At 34.2% G+C, this 19,824-nt stretch overlaps 1 protein-coding gene across 1 annotated transcript in view; it reads left to right on the top strand.

The window, feature by feature from the left end:
• LOC142972969 (lachesin-like) overlaps nucleotides 1-19,824 on the top strand; it is an 88,846-nt gene that overhangs the window by 16,507 nt on the left and 52,515 nt on the right. The gene's annotated exons all lie outside the window — the stretch shown is intronic.

The raw sequence follows: 19,824 nt of genomic DNA, 5'->3' as shown, positions 1-19,824 counted from the left end.
ATTTGGCACGGAGTACTTTAGCTTGAAACCCGAGCAATGGCGTCTCATTGCAATTCTTCGTAGAGCCTGTTTTTTTAGCTTAGCTTATGCAATTGTTTACTATGGCGTTTAGTAGAATCTCTAGCTAAATTTCTGTTATTTAGTTAGTGAGAGACTTTATGATTGCAATTGTTCTTTTCAATAAGTCTTAGCTTCGAAATAAAGAATATACATAGGATATGTAGGTTTAACTTTTTAGCCTAACTTAACTGAACTGGGCCAAAGTATTCTGAAAAACAAGAGTTTTGGTGGTGTGAAATAAAAATAAAAGGATTTTCGTACGTAATCTACTTTTACATGTATCTGTTCTGACCGTAACAACATTACGTATACGAGCTAAAACTCCAACTAATGATAGTGTTAAGCCGAAAAGCTACTAAACAATTATAGGGATTAAGGCACTACCCCTGCCTTCACCGAAGCGATAAAAAGCAACGATAAGTAATACTTATTATCGAGATTAATCAAGCGTTTAACAGTATAGTTTTAAAGCCCAAACACATTAATTAGCCATATCACATTACCATAATTTAATCGAATATTATAATTTCCTCCGTAAAATAAACTTCGTGTTTCGAAATAACTTAAAAAATCTTTTTCAATCTCCACAATTCAAATTACGAAACATTTTCTTCAGCCGCTTATGGGACAGATAAAAAATTCTCAGCCAACATAACAAGTTGAAAATCAGCCACGAATTAAAAATAACGACGCCTTGCAAACTTCCAAGACTGCGGTGGCAAACTAAATATTTCTCATTTCTTTGTTGGAGAAAAAAAGGAAATACAAACGGGAACTAGGAACGCAAATCTTTTAGTTAGTAAAAGCAACAAGATACTGCATTCAATACGGTTGACAAAGAATTCGTAGTTCTCGCGCTAGTCGCACGGGTTTTCTGTACTAATTAGGTTGGCTAATGAATACAGGGGGTTCATCCGTAGTTGTCTGGGTAATTAACAGTTGAGATAGGAAATATTAATATTTATAAGGGCGGTCGAGAGCTGAAAATTTTCTCTATACGTTCAGTTGAGTCAAAGTGTCGTGTTGAATTTTACATGCTGATTACACACACCTAATCAACAGGGTGTTTGTATTCCATTTTCGTGTTTCGCCTGATAAAAGTGTGTGTTTAATTCACTTGATTAACGGCCCCCTGATCTTAGCTACAAGGTAAAATAATTCTGATTTACTACGGCCCTTACGATTTACCTTCCTAATTACAGTAAATTATTAATTATCTCGGTATACACGTTTTGGACAGTAATTTCGAGGGAAAGTATATTAAGGGGCTAGGCAACTGCTACTTACTCGTAGATGCTACACAAAATTATAAGAAATAAACAATGTTTTTATGGAAGTATCCTTAGTACTTTATTATTGTTTATTACCTATAATTAATTTGATTTGCGGCAAATTGTTAAGGTATATCCAGGAAGCTCTTGAGTAAAGTCAGTCTCAGTATATTTATGATATCTATACGTACTTAATTTCTAAAGAAGACGGTTTGATGATTTAGCTTTTGTTATATTATGATGCTTAAGTAATATTATCTTCAACCATTTTTACGATTCCATGATAATTTGCGAAACCAGCTCAAAAATAGTTCCATTTAAACTATCGTAAATGTTGTAAAATTCTTAAGCAAACAGAAATAAAGCAAAACGAGATGCAGCTAGCGGCAAGCAGCAACGTATTCCAATTTCCAATTCCAATCGAACTAAATATGCTATCAATGAGTGTGCCTCACAATGGTTCAAAGAGGTGGTATTGGACCGTAATCCTTTAAACGGTAGTCAATGCCCTGTCAATATCCCTAGACGATATACTCGCAGCTCTGAGTACGATTGCATTCACACAAGTACGTAATGCGGTATGCTTAATGTACCACGTAGCGAAGGTATGTGATAAAGGAAGGTATGCCTTTAAAATTTTCAGTGTAGAGTAATTCCTTGCGATATATTTTAAAACAATCTGTATTTAATTTATTTGTCTGATTGAGTATTGTTGTTTTTCTTTATTTAGGAAACTCTTCTTATTGGTTAAAATTATTATGTTTAAAAAACCAAATAAAGCTTTAATTCCCATAAAATCGAAAGAATTGAATCTGGGCTGACTTGGTAATAAAGATAAAATTAAATAATGACACAATTAAACCCGGTTTGGGGAGTTATATTTCAATTGAATCTGCAGACATATGCACAAAAAGTATCTGTTCAGAATTTACAATTGTTATTTTTAGAACGGACAATTAAAAAGAGTCTATTAAGGTAGCAATTAACCCAAAATACGAAATCCTATACACAAAGTAAACCGCACACCGCATGGAAATCAAAATAAAACAAACCGCCACCTAATAATTAAGCTAAGTACGCATAATTATTGAATAATATGTTTAATTAAAAATAATGGCCACCGCTCCATTATGAAAATCAAAGGGTTGTAAACATCAAACGGCATCGAGTTCGATTTTATCAAAAAGTATTGTCTGCTCAGCTGTAAATGAAATCATTTTTAATTGTACCATTTTTTGATTCGCAGACGATTTTTTATTTAATAAACCAGTCTCTGTCCGCGACTTTGCCCGCGTGGAAAGATTTTTGGAGAAAAAGTATCGTGAGTAATCTCAGTTTACGCCTGAATCTATAAATTTCTTTCGTATTTTCCACATTAAAAATGTTAGTATGATAAATTCCTGTTTTAAACTCATTGTTCGTTTTGCCATCTAATTTAAGATAATTATAAAATACTTTCACTATTATTGTTGATCTTAGGCAGTCTAGATTTTCTCTTTGATTGAGAATAAGAATAAAAAAAAAGTTTTTAATCATGAATCAAATACAAAACACGATAGCCCATACATTTTATTAGATATTCTAGCAGATACTCAGAAAATAATTCCACAAACCAAACCTTCAATAAAACTATTGAAAACCGGACTGTATAGTACAGATATTCATATGACAATCCGGTTGGGCAGCTTAACGAGCTGTACGAAGCACGGAACATCCTCCTGTACATACGTAATCAGCGGTAAAGCAACTAAAGCCCGGTCGTGGTAGCGATGCTTAACCGCAACCGATCGATCAAACCAGAGGCATGATCATAAACCACTTGTGATATTGTTATCTACAGTTTTATACAAAAAATGGATTTTTAAAATGAGAAATGCTCTTAGTTCGCTCGCAATCACATCAACTCAAAATTTTGCAGTACGCCGCGTGGCATTACGGGCTTCTGGAAAAAAAAACAAATAACACTAAATTTTGATACACAAATTTGTAAGATAGCGACTTTTTACCTATGTGAAACTTACCTATAATTTTATGTGAAACATTTTTGAGGGCCTTATTCTTTATAATAATGAAATTATAATATACATCGCAATGAGAGCGACGATTTCCTACTACTGTCGACAAAAGCTCGATACTCGATAGTACCAAATGTAGGAAATTACGCTACAGTTCCACACGTACATACCTACGTGCTATTATATTATCTACCCAGACAGTAGTCGCCGGCTTTCAATGAGCCACATTTATTTACCTTGATTAAGGTCAAAACCAAATACCTGAAAATACCGTCATTAATATCTCCTACACGTGGAATAAAATGCCAGAAAATAAAAACATTTTTCCGACATTTGTAACAGTTTACAGCCCAGAGGTCAGGGGTCTCGAACCGTTGGTAAACAATAAACGCGGAATAAGCCGTAAAGGTGATTATTTGATCATAAATTATAATAGCATAAATATCACAATGAGCTTTTAAAATAAGGTTACAATTTTGTGTGTGATCGTGCAATTTTCCGAGCGTAATAATGTTTGCGATATTTGTAATTTTTTTTTCGATATCAATGTTACTATAAATGTGGATGGGATGAACATTTTGACAAAATAATGTCGTCGGGAATAAAACTTTTTTTCGAAAAGATACATAAAAATATGAATAAGGCTAAGATGTAAAACATAATCGTACCTTAGTACAATTACGATAAACCTAACTACTTCTTTTAGTAACCTTTTAATAATAATCATATTCTGCTTTTACTTTTACGCATTAACGTGTCTAACACCCACATACAGCCTTTAGAATACTTAATGCTTACGGATTTTTCCAAAGAATAAATGAACTATTTGAATAAAAAATATTCCGAATATTTAATTTTCAATTATGTTGGCACAACTTCATTTCCAGTTCTGTTTGTCACCTCAAAAATAAGGCCGTGTTTTTCAACTCCCACGCGGATAAAGTTTTGCGTATAAAGTAGTTTAAATTAAATGACGGACTCGGACCAAATAATAAAGAATTGTATTATCAGGTTGATATTAAAATAATCTTTTATAACAGCTTTATCTGAATGTAAGGTATGCGATATAAATGAAGCTATATCGTACAAGAATAAATACACTTATGAAACTGAACAGTACGCATAAACTCCGCGTTGTTAAATCTGATTTTATTTTTATTGCGTCAACAAAAACAAATCGCTTTATGTTCAGATTTAAATTTCAGTGTTCCGCCGAGGGCTGAATATCCCTAGTGTAATAAGGCGATGTTTTTATTACAGTGGGCCCTTCTAATAAGCGGACACTCGCTGTTTGTGAACAAACAATCTCATCCCATTTCGTAATTTTACACCTATATCCGCTAGCAAACGAAACAAAATTACACGGACTAAATAAGTTGAAAAAACAAGGTACTGCTGCGAACGCCCTGGGTATATCATAATTGAGTTCTTCCCGCAATACCCTCAATATACTCCTGGAATTAAGATATAATGAAAATATTTATAACGGTAATGGTTTCCAAACATACTATGTGGCGAAAAGGAAATTAATATAGCAATAATTGAAAAGTACAGGAAAATTGTTGAAAATTGTAGAAAAATACTCAAATTATGAGGTGCTTGGCAAAATAGCAATAATATTCCCAGTTTAGATATTTTTGTGCACGTAAGCTTACAACTTGACAGTTGACTGACAGAAAAATCACATTCGGTGACTGTGCGGAAACACCCGAGTAATCCCGACGGGCACTTGCGTTGATTCACTGCTAGATTGATTGTATACGCATTTCCAACGACCTAGCAACAGCTGTGGACAGTCTTGACATCTTGAAAGACAACATGACTGAATAGTTTCCTTTGTTGTCTAAACTAGGGGCCTAGAAACCATGACAAAATAATGTATCTATGTGAAACAAAAATACGATAGAAAATGTCAAATAGCATACATACCTTATACTTAAATCGACAGCCATATCTTTTTATACTGTCTATTGATGCATAAACACATTCAAATCAAATACTATACCCATGTATTTATCATAGGCCACTATCCGTCCTCAACATACCTAAAAGTAAATCTGCGAACAAAAAAAGTCTTTTAATACACCATTGTACCAAAATTCTACCTCTCATACAACAAATAAGACAAAATCCCTTGATCATCAAACATAAAGCTGGGAATTTCCCAAATCTTCCATTTTAATACGCCTACGTATCTCTTTCATTTAATCAACAGTCGCATCTCAACTGTCGGGAATCCGGCAGCAAAGATCCAAGAAATTAGGCGTCAAGTAATTAAGCGAGACATTTATATAGAGTGAGGAATGTATTATAACTGCATTATCTATTACATATTCATGAGAGAAACTTCAGAGTGCGACTGGTGACGAATTTTGCGACTTATCCGGCGCATCGAGTTTGCTCCATGAATATGTAGCCACATGAAGCTAACTTGATAACAAGAGATGTTTAATTAATCGTAAGTTGATAACAATACGCGATCTTTTTATTCAATATTGATAATGAAATCTTTTTTGTTTTTTATTTTGAATAGACACATATTCTTGCTTTAAAATTTGAGGATCGAGTGGTAAAAATAGGTATGGTATGTTACTTTTGATCTGAACTTATATTAGACTAACATTATCGCGGCGAAAGGTAGATCTGGGGGCACGGAAGTGCCCCCGCAAGTCGAGCAAAAAAAAGCGGCACGGCCGTAACATCCTTTTCTCGAAGCAATTCGGGCTATTTTTGACACCCCTATAATTTCGTTGTGGATAAAACAGGAAGCCTGGATTTTCAGCAACTAATCAGTCATTGTATAAACACGGTATATTTAAAATTTCAGTCAATTTGAACCAGTAGTTTAAGAATGACAACTTGTTAAAATTTTGAATTTTGTCACTCACTGATTCACTGACTCACTGACTCACTGACTCACCGATCATCAAAAGTCTAAGGTACTTCTAGCAGACTTAGAAGCTTAAAATTTAGAATACAAATAGGGTTTAGTGTCTTAATCATGGAAAAAGTTTAATATTTTCTAATTTCGGTCCAGTTTTCTAAATACACCAACTGCAACAATAACTTTGTAATCCCATATAAATGTATAAGATTACAAGGTTACATTTGCAGTTAATGAATTATTATTACTGTAGAAAATAAAATAAATAGGTGTAAATAGGTACCTACTATATGAGGCATAACGGGAGGGCGTAAAGGGTGGGTAAGGGTGTTTAGCCCATGAAACTGAACAACATTCCCATAAGAAAATATGTTGAATTATGAAAAAAAAAAACGTCTTTCCATACAAATTGGAGTTATGTTCGCTCTACAAAAAGAAGTGAGATGCCATCAAAAACATTCTGTAAAAACCTCAAGTCTCGCCGTAAAAAGTTGTGAGATCTATATAATACCAAGTCGATTAATCTATTTAGTCTCTACTTAAAGGACCTTCTGTCTTAAGTTATTACGTATGTTATTATCATGCCAATTTTAAAAAAATACCTTTAAAACAAATAGATCGACTTGGTCATCGCAAGAAAACACAAATTCGCCATTATTAACATTTCAGGAGCATTAACTTCTTGTCGTGCTGTGTAGTGTGATACATACTAATAATCAAATCATGCGATGGCCAGGTCGGTCTATTTGTTTTAAAGGTATTTTTTTAAAATTGGCATGATAATAACATACGTAATAACTTAAGACAGAAGGTCCTTTAAGTAGAGACTAAATAGATTAATCGACTTGGTATTATATAGATCTCACAACTTTTTACGGCGAGACTCGAGGTTTTTACAGAATGTTTTTGATGGCATTTCAGTTTACACCTACGGGCATAGATATAAAAAAATAAGAACATCTAATATAGTAAATCCTTAAAAGGATTACAAAACAGAGGAAAATCTATAAAATAAATGATATTACAACCAATGCAATCGTTTTATATCTATTACAACAACCCTACAAGGAAGAAGCAAAAAGAAACTACAAATGATTTCATGCATGAAATATGAAAGGTCAGCTTATCTAAATGGACAAGGAAATCGATTACACATTAAATATCCGATTATTCTTAGCCGTATTGGCAACTCATTAAACATTGATGTAGTAAGTAGATAATAATACAATTTCCTAGTACAGACACAAATAGCTTTCACAAAGCCATAAGTACACCGCTTAATGACGTATGCAGCACCCGCAGAAAAAGATTAAGCGGTCTCAGCTGAGCTGTCTTCTAAATAAAAATCAATATCACAATCGGTTGCGAGTTTCATCCTCACAGTCCATTTGCTCTAAGAACGTAGTGCTTTCTTAAAGGGATCTCCTCGGCCCTTATTTCGAGATCCTTTAGGACCACACTTGAAGAACGGCATGCCGCCTTTAGGGCCCCGCTTCCGCCCCTCCGAGAAATGCCCGAGATAAGAGAGACGTTTTGGCGCCATTCATGTTTATGGCAGGGCAAATGGCCCTAGAATACTGCGTACTTATTATAAACAAGTACCTACACACAATATATTTAAAAGGGCTTCGAGAGATATTGAAAAATGTCATTTGTTCAAAGCGAGTGCACTGCGTGGCTGTTGTGGTGGGAGCATTTTTATTTGAATTAAATGGTCAAAAGATCAAATAATATTCTCTGATTATATTTTTTCTTTGGTTTGCTATATTTATTATATTTTTCATGAACTATATACGAAAATGCACGCTTTACAAATATTTAACAGAACTCTGTAACAACATCATGTAAAAGCACTATGAATCGCTTTTAAGTAACACTAAACTACATATTCTATATGATATCGTTAACGCTGAAGCCAAAAAGAAAATACTTTCCTATTCTACGATTCTTAAAATGCTAATAGAATCTGAGGTCACAAAACTAGAGTTGTCAACGCAAAAGCCGTTGTCATTCCGAGTGTAAAGGGATGGAACGTGGCGGTATTACTTAATTTTACAAAATGTAGTCTTCGTAAAATTTTATAGGGACCGTTTTTGGAGGGGAACGCTAAGCAACGGTCATTAACAGAGTACCTATACGAAGCAGCCTGATACGTCGCTAAAGCCCCGTCCTAGCCGTTGATTCCAATTACTGCCTTAACGATTAGTATTGTTCTATTAGACGCCATATTTTCTAATTCCGTCGCAAGTGTAACGATATTAAAATCCTCGACGACCAGGCACTCCCTAATTGTAATATAAAAGACGTCAATATTTCGTTGCTAAATGAAAAAATAATCTTGTTGGACAATAACAAAAAGAAAACCGAACCCTCATCATCCGACGGCATGACATTTTTAGAATGTAACAACTATGAACGCAAACGTCACGGGAAAAATAAAACAATAGGAAAAGTATAGGCATTCATCAAAAATGATGGGAATGGAAACATCGTTAACAGTCAACGCATAGTACACGGAACTAACTGAAATAACAAACCACATTGAACATGTCCGAAACATACAAAAAGTAGAAATTGGAATAGAGGTGGATGCCTGTAGGCCGTAACAGGCAGAGTTTAGGCGCGTCCTCTGGGGCACTTGCCAAACAAAGTTTTTGTTTTATCAAACTGGTAATTTTCATTTTTTGTTTTATTGCCCTAAAGCTCTGGAGATTTATAGCTAACCACTTTGCATTAATTTCGCATTCATTACAGATCTCTTGAATATTGGGCGTTATTTTTTGCAGCGGGATGGAGTGTAAATTACAGTAAAATTATGTACAATGTTTATTCAGACTGCGTTCAAAATGTTGTTATAAATTAATCCGTTCACAATTTTATAGCGGCCCTTGCATTGAAGTTTTGTTTTCAAACAATAAAATTATACAAATTACTCAAACGCGAGAGGAAGAAAGAAATTTTGTTTACACCGTGTTCTGCTTAAAAATTAAGTAGCAAGTTTTGAAAACTTTTTAATATTACGGCATGCAATTTAAGTAAAATTATACTTAAATGGGCTCAAACCACATTAAATGTTCTCTCGTTTTAAGTAAAGCGTGAATAAATATTAAAGGCTTGTTAAGAGTCTACTTAATTCTAATTTGTTAGGACATTAAAATAGTTTAAAGTTGAGTTAAACAAAGGAGTTAAGGTCACGAACATGCCGTATTCTCTGGAGTTCGGCGCAAACCGCACATAGCTTAAGTGAACCATTAATGAAGATTAATGTAGACGACGACACAACTAGCGCCGTACAAGCATACACTACGTAAATGTTTGAATAGATACCTATGTGTCACAGCTGAGAAAATTACATTGAGTATAAAATTATTTTGATCCATTTATCATCATCACTGTTTCCCCAAAGAGGCTTGTAAAAGCATGGCGCAACACATTACGTCCATTTAACAAGAAAGGTGACCGCTCCGACTGTCATACGTCATATGATTTATCATTAAATTTTTATTTTTGTACAAAAGCAAACCGTTGTCCCGCCACAGGTGCTAAAGGGGAGCATTGTTGACTGAATCACTACGCTCATTGCACTCTGCGTTATTTCATAATGGACGTGCATTGAAATCAATTCATCAAATAACACATTACAGAGCGAGGTGGTCGGCCATTTCATTTGTTAAATTAATGTTTAGAATGCTGAATATATTCATTTGGCAATGCATTCCATTAAATTTTATGCGGGCTTTGATGTTAATATTTTGAACGAATGGTTTGATTGTAATAATGAAAGGTGTTAATGGAATGTGGCCAGCAATTATTGATGGCAAAGGTAAGCAAGGTTGTCGCGTCGTCATGTATTCAGTAGAACGTCTGTTCAAATATCATTGATGCCTCTTATACTCAACACAAAAAGTTGGTGCCCTATAACCTCTCAAGCGCCCGGCCACCGTGTCACGGTTGAATGTGCTACCCCCGTCAAGCGTCCCGCCACCGTGGTACGGCAAAACGATCTTACATTAAAAAAACGTAGAATTTAAATGCTAAAACTATGTTTATCCCTTTCAAACATATTTGACATTGAAGCTGATGAAACGAGACGACGATCTAATGCACACACTTGAATAAGAGGTTGATATAGGCCAGAGAGCACCTTAAACAACATCTGACCCAACGACATGTTCCTTTATGACCAATATTGTAAATACTTTTTTTAACTAATTTTAAAGATTTGAGTATATTTGGACCGAGTTATGCCAAAATGTACCAACCCACAAATCGTCAAAAAATGAGTTATTGACACCAAAGTAATCAGAATGTGAGATATTACTACTCAGCCAAAACAGTCCATCTTATATTCACATTTGACAGAAAAAAAAGTATGTATGAACCAAGCCACACATATGGACTATGATTAAAACAATTCTACTATAATGATCCAAAAACATATGATGCACACGTGATAATATAAAAATATAAACCAAATGACTCTGGTTCAATTAATTAAATAAAATATATTTTGTATAAATGTCTCAAACCATTTTGGTTCTTGTAAGCAATTTAAAATTGAATTATCTAAGTCAACCAAAATGAATGTTTGTGGTGTGTGTGTGTGTAAGTGAGTGAATGTTTAAGGAGTAAATATACGTTTCTTGTGCATTATTATTGTTTCATTTTTATTACAGAATCATTAAAAATACTTCATCCTCTTCGTTAAATAAAATATGTATTATAGTTCATTGAAAATAAATGCTCTTTTTGTATTATTTTAAACAAAATAAATATGGTACATTTTGGCATATCTAATTTATGTCCGATTACTTGAAAAATCCATTTTTGCCAAAACATACCAAGTACATATATTTACAAATAAATAAATTAAAATGAGTTTATACAGAATCTACTTATATGTGTACCCAAGCTCTTTAGCAAAGGCACAAATTGGTAATAATAACAAATTAATACAGATAGTTTAACCATTCGTAATTACAAATCTAACTTTAAACACCATTTTCTCGAAATCAATTTTATGCAGTTGGTACATTTTGGCATAACTCGGTCCATTTTACAGTTGGATTTTAATGTCATTATTCATTAACTACACGATAAGACCTTCCGTCATATTATTTTTTATGCCTAAAAATATTTTTTTGACTTTCTTCAAACACATGCCTAAAACACACAATATTCAGATTAAACCGACTATTGTACCACCACTATCAAATATTATTTGTGGTTTATTTTTTTAATATATAGCAAATTTTACGTAGATTTCAAATATATAAGGTATGACTAGGGTGTTAGTATCAAAATATGACGGAATCGGCGCTTAAACGCCAACCGCCAATTCAATTTCGCGCGCCATTTTTGGCCTGGACGCTTAACGGTATATTTGAATTTTGACGTGGGGCGCTCGAGAGGATAATATGCTATCAACAAAGTCGAACTCATAAATGTCAAAACGAGTCTACATTTTGAGACATAGTAGCAAACGGTACAATATACTGACTTATAATTTTGTCGTTAACTTTACCTAACCTTAATGTAACAAAGAGAAAAACAAAAGTTCCTATGTGTCTTCTACTCCAAATTTAAAACTTTATTTCTTAGAAAAGTTATTAAAATCTTCACCTGTTCCAAATCAGAAGTAACATGTCTACGAGAAATATTTCCAAGGAAATAAAAGCGTTTCAAATTTGTACAGTTGGACGGGAAAGAATGTGAAATAAACTGTTACCGGGTCTCGTCTCGAAATATGAGACATATCTAACATGACTGGCATAATACAATCGATTTGAAGGATTTCGGTCAGTTTCAGATATAAAATCTTTTTCTCAATCCTTATATCGAATGTGGGTCGTGGTTTTATTTTTCGCTGGATATTTAAATGGTATTTTACTGTAGATGTCGTAATATAGTACCACAATAAATAAATATATCTACTCGAACGCTGACTTAGATTTTTGTTAAAATATAATGACTATTTCTGTGATCACACGGTAGCGTACTTTATCGATCGATAAAGTTACAAAAACGTCTCTTCGAAATCGATTACTAATACTTAACTAAAACTAGTGTACTTATTCGGCACACTACGAACGCAACCGATCGACATCAAGTGACTTCGGTCGACCAAACCAAACATCCTGTATATGTAGATAATGAGATGTAGCCCGTAGATCTCATTATCTACAGCGTGTTTGGTTTTGTCTATGTCAGTGAACGCGGACGCCTAGCGTGGACCGATGGCGTACGACCACAGGTTACCAGAGGGACAAACACACAAATTTTCGATAGTATAAAATCGTCCATGTGTTGCACATAGCAGGAATATTATTCATAAATGATCTGAGATTCTTGTTACTCTGCGGGCATATTATTTGCCAAAAACAGGCATATATTTTTTCTATGCAATCACAAAAACTTTTCACGTGAGCACATACAGTACAGTGTGCGGATCGCCTAAATCCCCCCTCCCACGCAGTTTCTCCTACATACTACATAATATGTACATTACTTGCCAAATACGAAGCACATACTCATGTACCTGAGACTAAATCTAAATGTAATAAAAATATTATCAAATATCATTTAAGGTAACAGGATTATTTTTGTTGTGAATCCTTTTGAAGCACATACTCGTGAGACCTAACATAACATGGCCCAATGTGTTTTGAAATACTCCTGTCAAAGCATTTCGTCAAAGTGAACTTAACACGAAAAATATACGAGTGAATACTAAATCTTGTGTGTGGTCTTGGTTAATAAGGGTCTGCTAGAAACCACTTGCTGCGATACCGTACTTCTTTTGTTTTAATCAGATTCATGACTTCCTTGCTAGTTGCAAATATTCGATAGGTACTTGACACGATGACGAGCTTTTGATATAATCCTACTTTTCGGATTCTATAACAGGCGTGGTTATTTTATTTATTGGCGCTGGCTGTTGGCGTTATATTTATTTCTAAATTTAGTTTCTTCAAATACGCTAGAGGCACTGATTTAGTTGCCAAATGTTTTGGTAGTAGTTCAAAATATCTTCTTTTGAAATAGCAGGATAGCAGTTAAGATTTTTTACACATCTTTTGTATTATAATAAAATTTCTCATATGCCGAAATTTCTAAGCAATTTAGGTACAAGATTTATCCGTCGACTACATAACGTGAAACGTTCTGTTATCGCAAGGATATGTCGTGTAGTTCCTATTGTATCCGTAATAGTCGTAATCGACTGCTGAGCCCGCGGCTAACGACTCTTTGATTAGAACTAAGCATTAACACATTTTGCTCTTGGCACGAATTGCTTGCAAACGTTTTGATCATAGTTATGTGTTCACAAACTCTAATCAAGTTTGTCACAATGTATTGATTTATTACTGTTATCTAATTTTGTGATAGTTTTGATGTACCTATTATGAATATTTATAAAATAAAATCATATATAATAAGTGTGATAAATAAAAAGTAAATTCTTCTACTTATACTATAATGTTCGTTACTAGTACTGCTAAGGAGACATTATTTTTCCTGCATTTTAAAAACAATTACACGTCTGAAATGTCCATCTAATCAGCTAATTTTGATTTCCGTTTTTCAAAACTTCATAACCCTCTTTTAATATTCTTATCGTGTTTATGCTCTCCTAGAAATTGTAATATCTAATATAACAAGCCAAAATTCAATGAGAAATAAAAAGATAATTCTAATACTATAAAAATCTGCAACAACTGCAAAATAAAGTAATCTTCAAACCTGTATTGTAATACTTTTTGTAAAGCTTCCGCTTAATGTAAAAGAGGAGACGATACATTTCCCGTTTCAAATGTATTCATGCGGCATATCGTTTGAAAAGGCGTTTGAATTTACTTTAAATATTTGCGTTTCAGGCTGCAACTATATTTTCTTCGTTACACTCTTGGCCTGTATTTTTGATTTCAATGAAAAGGCATAAATCGTACTGTAAAAGTTTGATTTCTATAGTAGTTTCTTTTTAACCTCAAGTAACAAACAAAGTAAATATTTACGTAACCAAACATTTCGCGATAAAATCTGATAACTTTTCACAGATTCACATATGTACGATTGTAGATAAATGATGAATTTTAGCCACTATAAAAACCATGTAACAACTGACGCATGAATAAATAAAGACGAATGTAAAAATAGCTGCCATGTGTTCATTATAAGAGCTAGACTTTACCGCAGAAGTCTATAACAAGCTAAAATAAAGTCATAAAGCGAATTAAAAATTAGTATGCAGTACAATATATTTTAAACTCGGTGACTTCCATGCGTTTCGCCAGATTTTCCACCGATACAGGATTATGCGGTAACTGGCAACTCATATCAAAATCTACTGTCCATATAAGCTTGAAATTTTGGAGATAAAATATTATTCAGAGAGTGCTTCGGTGCAGTATTTTATAGATTTTATTTAAAATCAACGTATTGATGGAGTAGAATGGATTGTTGGGATTTATTAGGAAAATTGACGCTGTACTTAGAGCTAGACCACAATACTATTTATGTATGTCAATTGTCTATGCCATCAAAAACATTCTGTAAAAACCTCAAGTCTCGCCGTAAAAAGTTGTGAGATCTATATAATACCAAGTCGATTAATCTATTTAGTCTCTACTTAAAGGACCTTCTGTCTTAAGTAATTACGTATGTTATTATCATGCCAATTTAAAAAAAAATACCTCTAAAACAAATAGACCGACCTGGCCATCGCATGATTTGATTATTAGTATGTTTCACACTACACAGCACGACGAGAAGTTAATGCTCCTGAAATGTTAATGGCGAATTTGTGTTTTCTTGCGATGACCAAGTCGATCTATTTGTTTTAAAGGATTTTTTTTTTAAATTGGCATGATAATAACATACGTAATAACTTAAGACAGAAGGTCCTTTAAGTAGAGACTAAATAGATTAATCGACTTGGTATTATATAGATCTCACAACTTTTTACGGCGAGACTTGAGGTTTTTACAGAATGTTTTTGATGGCATCTCACTTCTTTTTGTAGAGCGAATAGAGCAAACATAATTCCAATTTGTATGGAAAGCCGTATTTTTTTCATAATTCAACATATTTTCCTATGGGAATGTTGTTCAGTTTCATGGGCTAAACACCCTTACCCACCCTATACCCCCTCCCGTTATGTCTCATATAGTAGATACATACTTACACCTATTTATTTTATTTTCTACAGAAATAATAATTTAATTCATTAACTGCAAATGTAACCTTGTAATCCTATACATTTATATGGGATTACAAAGTTATTGCTGCAGTTAGTGTATTTAGAAAACTTGACCGAAATTAGAAAATATTGAATTTTTCCCATGATTAAGACACTAAACCCTATTTGTATTCTAAATTTTAAGCTTCTAAGTCTGCTAGAAGTACCTTAGACTTTTGATGATCGGTGAGTCAGTGAGTCAGTGAATCAGTGAGTGACAAAATTCAAAATTTTAACAAGTTGTCATTCTTAAACTACTGGTTCAAATTGACTGAAATTTTAAATATACCGTGTTTATACAATGACTGATTAGTTGCTGAAAAACCAGGCTTCTTGTTTTATCCACTACGAATTTATAGGGGTGTCAAAAATAGCCCGAATTGCTTCGAGAAAAGGATGTTACGGCCGTGCCGCTTTTTTTTTGCTCGACTTGCGGGGGCACTTCCGTGCCCCCAGATTCGAGAAAAGGATGTTACGGCCGTGCCGCTTTTTTTTTGCTCGACTTGCGGGGGCACTTCCGTGCCCCCAGATGAATCTCGTATTGATAAGAGACGTCGTTCGAACGGTGCGTCGACGCAACTCTGTGATGTGGCTTCGTACCAACTCATACAAGCTAATGAGATGAGTTCAAAATTAAGCGTTTTATCGAAAGCACACGGCTGACCAGTCAAATCGAAGGTTTAATTTCAACTAATTCCATATTTAGCTAATCCGTAATGACGCCAAAGAAAGAGCAATTGTTATTATTTAAAATATATAATTTTATTAACACGAATCTTCCAATTAAATATAGTACTAGAACTGTAGTAAGTATAGTTGGTAGAGTGTACACCGCCGGATCATCAGTAACAGGTAGCTAGTTTCAACCCCGGAGGCTACGTTCACACTTTCACAAAGTGCACTAAATGAAATTCACCTTTCAGCAAAACGAGAAAAAACAACTCCCGAGCATTTTCGTTGGCCTGCATTTGTAAATTTTAGGAGCAGAAAATTCTGGGTAATAACGCTGTTTAATGTTTTTACACCTTTCTTTTAATTCATAAAGTTTGTTAAAACAAACATTAATGAATTCATTTTAGTAGTGCTAGTGAGATAAAAAAGCATTTCGTAAATATAACAAAGTTTTTTAACCTCACCGAGTGACACTTCAATAGATGTTTCAATTTAATTTAGCTGCAAAATTTAAAGTGCTATTACTACATTAAGTTAATTAAAATCAACGTTTTTCTTATCTACAATTAATACAAATCCCAAACCGGCAAAAAAATCTTCAGTGCTAACATAATTTGACTAACAAATAACCTAGAACAAAACATTTACACACACATTACACACGACACTTCACATTACAAAACCTAACTCAACATTCCATTCAAAGCACATAAATAAAATCTTACAACCCCAATTTAAAAAACAAGCCTCATAAATACCGATACGAATTAATTCATTGTCTGTTTATCCTCTTGTACACACGCCACGATTACATTGTAAAAAGGTTTTATTCATACAACGATTACCGAATAAAATTAATGATGTGTTTACGTGAAAAGGGCGTGTCGTGACAGATTTCCTTTATAGATTAAAGTAACTACGTTGAAATTATAAAAGCAATTTATTTGACACAACACAATGAAATCTGTTTGTAGCACGTTTGTTTTTTATTATGTAAATGTTTTTAAAACGAATGCTCCTTTTTTCGAACAGTGAACAGATTTTTGCCAGTGCTTTTATGTTGTGGGAGAGAATTAGCAAAACGGGAGTTTTATGGTACTCGTAGAATGTATTACAGTGTACTGAATGTATTTGTAATTTAAATGTTTATACTGCTGTTTAATTAAAGAAATAACCAAAATCTAGACTAGTTAGTGCATAAGTTTAACTGTGTAGATAGCGGACACAAACGTTTATCGAAAATATTTAAACGCGTAAATTCTAAGTTGTATACTATGAAACCTTAATTACGTCCACGACAGTAGACTGTTCTTGAAGTATAATTAACTATTGTCAATTCAAGAACAACAAAGCCGATGTAATATACTTTATACAAGATATTCTAGCTCATCACAAGTATATATTTGGTTTTGGTTTCCTCGCCTTAAATCGTACACAGTAGTCACATTACGTAAAGCAAACGCTTCAATTTATCTCCATCCCAAACGTAAAAGATAAACAAACATCAAGTAATTACTTACTTTGAAGTGCTAAATGTAAATTCGACAAGCGCATGAGTACTAATAAACACGGGTACCTAAACCCAGCTGCCGCTACGAGCAATAATATCTAATCCACTTAAACGTCCCTTACAGATGAAACCCATTTCATTACGTCCCTTATAAACGCTGCATCGAACAAACCACACCTATAAACTAAAACATTGTTGCAAATCCTCAGTACCAAATCACTTCTCAGTCTAGTGGGGCTCGTGGAAATCATTTATCTAAAAGCTGCTCCCTTCCGCCATCAAAACTAAATCAAGTAGGGCGAGGAACATAAACTCGACCGCCCTTGCAGTTAGATAAAATGTAAAGGGAAGTTTGATTCACTCGGCTCGTGTGACACACCACACGTCGCAGCGGGCTCGGCCACCTCTCCAGCCCTGCGTAACGACCTCTTTATACCCAGATATCTCTATTTGACTACGATTCATATCTCAGAGTGGAGGGCACTTAGTGGAACATTATTGGAAAACTCAAACCTAGACTGTGTTCCATTCGATACCTAATATCAAGACGACTCGAATTTTTATTCGATCTTGTAAGTATCTACTATACATAGCCCATTTTTAAGTTAAATTTTGTAGTAGATACTTGAGCTCTTGATGTTTTTAGTACATTTTTATGAATCTCAATAAACAAAATCTTTCATGCCTACTTTAGTAGCGCGAAAGAAGTTTGACGTTTTCGTCTTACATTAATTACTATCTGTATCCCGCAAATGGGTACTGCGTAATTGCCACTTATACTTCTGCTGAGAGGTATAATCATTTGTGACGATTCTTAATTACTTAATTCCCGATTAACTTCTTAATTACCAGCGGCGGCGGCATGCGAATGGAGCTCTGAAAAAAGTCATTTAAGCACGTCTTAGCGGGCAAATATTGTCGGTGGCCTCCTCTTTGGAGGTTCATCTAGAGATAAGCGGCGGTGAGACGAGGCGGCCAGCATCTGGCTCGGTAATTAAGCGCATCTGCCTACGTTCAATTTTGAAACGCGCTGGATGAGTTGCCCCGCGCTCCTTCGGGTCCATTCGGGAGGGTAAGAGCAAATTGCTAAACTTTCAATTAAAGAGTTGTTATTCAAACCGCTCTCGGTTCCTCGATGGAATTATATTTTATTTCACAACGAAAACTCTTATTGGTACTTGTGGTACTTATTTTCTGCTCTACTTGGCCACAGTTCTACATTTCTCGAAAGGAAATTGTTGGAATTTATTAACCATTGTGTATTTAATATAAATTTCCATACCAGCGTCGGAGAGCGGCTTAAAGATTATATGCGATGATCTCTTAATTTAACCCTCGAATCCGAATTGTTACAAGTCGATTTCCAGACCATGTATTGTTGGATTTGAAACAAGCCTTCCGTCTTACGTAATATTGTTATGTTTGTGTGTCTTATAATCAATGTTTGCAATACGAATACATTGCAATAAACGTTTTCATCTTGGGAAGAGTCTTGTAAGTAAGTTATATTATTATTTTTGTTGGAATTTTATATGATAGAATATGGTTAGACATATACTGGCATAACAGCATTAAGTGCCAACAGCCAAAGATATCAAAGAAATCTCTTACACAACATTAATTGGTAAATCGAATTACAGCAAATAATTTATCTTCATTAAGAGTTGCATTATTCTATTTGGACTGCGGGCCTAAACTGCTTTAGAATCGTATCTGTAGATACGGTATTTTTTGCAAACTTAGGAATAACAATTACATTGTTTTCTCGTCTCATTTCGATAAAATTTGACATTAGGATAGCAAGCAAACATTGTAATAAAAAGCGCCATTAACATCTTCACAATAAACACTACTCTACTACTATTCTATCCAGTTCTATCGACTAATAATAATAGCAAAGTTTTGTATAAGCTGTCCTAGAAACATAAGCTTGAAACAACAAATACACAGCTTAAGTTATAATTACAAACAATTGTTCACTATTGATATCAAAATTGAGTTATTCCTTACCAAGAATTTCAGTGGCGTCTACCGATTTTCCATTAAAGTTCTAGGTTAGACTAATGCTGGCGTCGTCTTAATGTGCCCGACGAATATTGACCATAGCATGCAACGTTGATTGGACTGGAAGGGCTTTATTAAGTTTGCGATTGTAGATTTGTGTTCAATTCTAT

Source organism: Anticarsia gemmatalis, chromosome 1, assembly GCF_050436995.1.
Source record: "Anticarsia gemmatalis isolate Benzon Research Colony breed Stoneville strain chromosome 1, ilAntGemm2 primary, whole genome shotgun sequence".
Taxonomy (NCBI): domain Eukaryota; kingdom Metazoa; phylum Arthropoda; class Insecta; order Lepidoptera; family Erebidae; genus Anticarsia; species Anticarsia gemmatalis.
Note: the sequence above shows the minus strand (reverse complement) of the source record. Positions and strands in the feature narration are given on the sequence as shown.